The sequence below is a fragment of the Nicotiana tabacum genome, chromosome 3 (assembly GCF_000715075.1).
Source record: "Nicotiana tabacum cultivar K326 chromosome 3, ASM71507v2, whole genome shotgun sequence".
In the NCBI taxonomy this organism is placed as follows: domain Eukaryota; kingdom Viridiplantae; phylum Streptophyta; class Magnoliopsida; order Solanales; family Solanaceae; genus Nicotiana; species Nicotiana tabacum.
Window position 1 is genome coordinate 180931951 of NC_134082.1, and position 5246 is coordinate 180937196.

The window sequence follows — 5246 nt, forward strand, 5'->3', positions numbered from 1 at the left end:
AACGACCCCATTTAGTTAAGTTTTGATCTCAACCGTCGAGGTTATATGATCAAACGGCTGAGAAGTGGGGATCATTTAGTATATATATGTCCTAAACACCCCTACCCCCCCCCCCAAACCGTCTCTCACACAACACCCTCAGAATCCCAAACACTCCGACCATGCTCCGCCCTAACCACCGTCTGCCGCCCATCTGAAATCGCCCAAGGCGGCGGCCGGCGGCCAAATACACCCAAAATCACACCAAATAATCTCCTCACTCCCCTCTTTCCATATATCCAACCACCTTCCCTCAAATCCAGCCAGATTCCCTCAAATATCCGATCAAAACTTGGAACCCTAACGTCGCCACAGTTTCTCCAGTGGCGGCGCCACCTCTGACCGGCCCCAAAATAACACCCCTTGACCTCCTTCATCCCCTCTTCCCCAATCTCTAATTATTTTCCTTCGAACCACCCTAGTTTCATTCGAATCTTGAATCGGAGTCACTTCTTGGACTGCTAATGGGTCAAAACCCATGCTAGTCAGCTATTCTCTGTGAGGATGAGTGACTAGCCTGAATTTTGACTTATTTTGAAGTTTCATCAAATTCATGCAAGATCCAAACCGATGAGTCTATTCGAGAGAGGCATGCTTCCATTTAGTCAGTAGGTATTTTCCTCCTCTGTATCATTTCTTTTAAAACTCGTTTGGATTAGTTCGTTAGAAGTAATTGGAGCCAGGTGCTGTTTAAGTAGTTTATTTATCTTGTTTGAATCGTTTGTTTGGTTCATAACTGTTGCTAGGATAATTAAGTCATTTTGTTTTGTGAATCAGTTTAGTTCTTTGGACTCAATTCTCTTCCTCCCATGTTATCTTTTTCTTGCTTTTGGCCCAAGCAGCCTCGTTCGTCTGAGCCTCACAGTGATTAATGGCTTGGAGTTTGTGGATTGGGTTATAGTGTTTGGACCCATTGTTTAAACGAGGCCCTTTTCTAAATTGACCCATATGGATGCTTGGCCCAAAGATAAAAACAGAGTCTTCAAGGGATAATTTTGGAAGTTGGGGTAGGGAATCTTTTGTTAACAGCCTGAGGAAGCTTCTCAAAAGCTGCAAAATAGCCTTACTTGGCCAACAAGTCAGTAATTTAAGGACTTTTAAGCAAAAATGAGAATTGAGAAAGGGACTAAGGTGCACATCAGATTCACATTAGTTGCCCTATTTTCTTGCCTATAAAGGCATACTTCCGGGCATTGAAGAGGGGGATTTTGCTGAAAATTTTGATAGAAAATACTGTTCCGTTAAGTTTATGCTTTGCCTTTTGAGGTCTTCACTTCCTGAATCAATTTCTGCTGGCTTGGGTTTTGAAATGGTTTGAGGTCTAGTCATCGAGTTTGGGTTTTGATGTTTGCTGGGTTATTGTGTGTTTGAAACTGGTTCCTGGGTTGTTGTATGTCATTTTCTGAGGTTTGAAATTGGTTTACTGAGTGTTGTTGGTGTTGATTTCTGCTTGTTCTACTGTTGATTCCTCACTTTGTTCTTTTCCCCTTTCGATATCCAGGTATTACTCTTGAGATCTGAAGAATGTAAATGCAGATTTGATGAAATGAAGTGGAAACAAAGATCTGGAGTTTCTACTTGTAGTCTAATGGCCTATAGCTAGTTTTCATTTCCTTTATTAAATTCTTCTGATTCATGTGTTTCTTACATGTCATGTGTTTACTTAAGAAATGAATGTGGTTCTTTTGAAGTGTAGATTGTTCAAACATTATAGACCCTATGCAATATGTGTTAAATGAGTCATCAGTTGTACTTTCGTGATGTGCGTTAGGAATTGCATAATTGAATAATAGTTGAATTCCTGTAATTAATTAAGTCCAGATATGATTTGGGGAACAACCTATGGATTGTATGTGATATTCTGAATTGTGATGGTTCAATATTGAATGGGAAGAAACTAGGTATGAGATACTGAGTTGGGCTTTGGGTCTCTGTTGAATATCAATATTACCATCGTGTCCTTGTCATGTGAATTCATAAGGCTGTCAGATGGTTGTAGGTGTTTGATTTCGGAATTAGTAAATTTTCTTGTCCAGTTTCAGTTCTTGTGCATCATGTTTTTCTCTAGAAGTGATTTGAACTCCAAGTTTGTTCAAGGGCAATAGTTGCATCAGATTTTAATACAAGTGGCGGATGCCTTTGAGCTTTGTAATTGATAAATAATGTGTGTGAAAGAGGTATTAGTGCAAATAAGGATGTCTTAGAATTCCATTTGAATTAAAATTTCAGCAACGATTATTCCATTCAAGATTTTCTTAACGATACAAGTTGCCTCAAGTGCATTTGACGGATCACGTTTTGGGTTGTCATGTCGGGCCCAATTGTGAATTGCAGTCCTCCTCCACGACCAGGCTGCCAAGCTAGGTTTCATTTGGGGTCCAGTATTTTCACGTACCAAGCCCTGTATGTTATTGAGTCATTAACACAAGTTTGGCCTAGAATAAATCAGAACTCCTTACGCCTTTTTATTAATTAGCCTTGAATCTTTTTTAAAAAATAAAATGGAATTGAGATGCTCCGCGCCAAATAAAATCCCAAATGTGTGGCCCTCGTTTAATTATTTCTTTTAAAAACTCTTAGAATTCGAGGCATGCCATTTAGCGAATTTCCATGGCCCTTGCAAAGTTTAAAACGCGTAGTTGCTTTAGGCGCGTTATTTTAATAACATTATCTTCTTAAATTCGGGAGCACATTTCATGTGACCCATATTCAGATCTCACAATGCTAAATAAAATATGTCTCGAACTACGGGTGCATTTCATGTGGCGTGGTTCAAAGACATGTTTTAGATAACATTGAATCTTCCTAAAAAAAATTAAAAGCGGTTAATAAGCTAAAATATACCATAGGCTAAAACATGTATTAAAATCAGATAATAGGCCAATTATAATAGTTGAGCGACCGTGCTAGAACCACGGAACCTGGGAATGCCTAACATCTTCTCCCAGGTTAACAAAATTCCTTACCCGAATTTCTATGTTCGCGGACTGTAAAATAGAGTCAATCTTTTCCTTGATTCAGGATTCTAAGTTGGTGACTTGGGACACCATAAATTATCCCAAGTGGTTACTCTCAATTAAATAAATAAATAATCTTGTTTCGATTGTCACTTTAATTGGAAAAACTCCCTTATATACCTTACGGGGGTGTGGGAAAGAAGGACGTGTGACAGCTCTGGCGACTCTGTTGGGGATCGAAACCAGAATCTCTGGTTCAGGGTTCAGATTTCGAGCTTAGATGAATTGTTATAATTGGCTTTATTAATTATCTGATTTTGTGTGTTAAGTGTTGCTTTTACCGCTTTAATATTCTGTGAGCTGTATATAAACTGCTACGAAACTCTTCTTCTTTCTGAGTCTTCTAAATCATGGAGGAGTGTGCACTTCGTGTGACTTCTCTTCTGTTAGAGTCATATCCCAAATTTTAGAACGAGGTTCGGACAAGTTGCAAAGTCGGTGAAGCTTCTGTATTCCCAGTATGCTGCCCCCCTTGGCTCGAGTCGTCCGCTCGGGTAAGCCAGGTCTAGAACAATAAACCCAGGTTTTAAACCTAGTATAACAAGACCTCATGCTGGATCCCTAGCAGGAACTTTTGCTTGCATCACGTGCATTTGACTTTGGAGACTCAACACAGAGGTTGGGTCTGTCTAGGACAGGTGTACCAAAAATGAAAAGACCATCCTGATGCATTTTACTTGCTACTTGTGCATTTATTTGATTTGGATTTGCATGCTGACCGGGTTTTGAATAACGGGATAAAGTTGGAAAAAGAGAATAGCAATGTGAGGGTTAAGTGAGTTAAATCACCTGTTTTGGAAACCAATGTCCAAATAGTACTGAAACTCTACCGAATTTTTTAGAAAAATGAAAAAAAAATGGTTTTGTTTTGAAAAATAGTTGGTTTTATTTTATTTGTCCGAACTACGCCAGTTTGATTCTCACAGGGTATGAGATACGTAGGCAACCTTCATCGGGTCCAACTTCCTTTTTGCAAAAAATAACCCAAAAAGAACAAAATTTTATGTTTATTGCAAATAAGTAAGCTGATGTCATTCTTGTCAAAAATAGTCGAATGTCCCTCAAAAGGGTGCCAGAAGGCTGTTTTTGCAAGAACAACCACCTTTAGTCATTTTTAAAGGTTTTGGCTGGTTAGCCGACACAGCCTTAAAATCTTCGTTTTCGAGTGCTGAAAGGCCATATTGGTAAAGTTGGATATTTTTTGTGAAAATTTTGATAAATGGTCATTTTTCTTGATTCAAAATGAGTCATAGTTTTCTTTTAATTAAAATCACCTTAATAAATGTGCAGGATGAGCACAATTCAAAATGAACCTTTCTCAATTTGTGAAGAGATCCCTTTGGAGCTGCATATGTGGTGGCATGATTTGGAGGACAATAGCAAAAAAGTTGTGACAAAAGCATTGGGTGGTCTTGTCGGGCTCTTGAAGGTTAAGCCGAGAAAGGACATAATCGAGGCATTGATACCATTTTGGGACCCAACACATAATGTATTTCACTTTGCTGATTTCGAGTTAACTCCTACCCTGGAAGAGATAGTAGGCTACGCCGGTTTCGAGGGGAATCTTAGAAATCAATACCTGGTAGCACCGAGAACAGTAACCCCTCACAAATTTTAATAACATTATCTTCCTAAATTCGGGTGCACATTTCATGTGACCCAAATCCAAATCTGACAACGTTAAATAAAATATGTCTCGGACTACGGGTGCATTTCATGTGGCGTGGTTCAAAGACATGTTTTAGATAACGTTGAATCTTCCTAAAAATAATTAAAAGCGGTTAATAAGCTAAAATATACCATAGTCTAAACCATGTATTAAAATCAGATAATAGGCCAATTATAATAGTTGAGCGACCGTGCTAGAACCACGAAACCTGGGAATGCCTAACACCTTCTCCCGGGTTAACAGAATTCCTTACCCGAATTTTTGTATTCGCGGACTGTAAAACAGAGTAAATCTTTTCCTCGATTCAGGATTCTAAGCTGGTGACTTGGGACACCATAAATTATCTTAAGTGGCGACTCTGAATTTAATAAATTAATCCCGTTTCGATTGTCACTTTAATTGAAAAAACTCCCTTATATACCTTACGGGGGTGTAGGAAAGAAGGAGGTGTGACAACCACCAGTTAGGCAATTATGTATCATTATTTACCACCAGTTGGGCACTCATGCATATTCATTTAC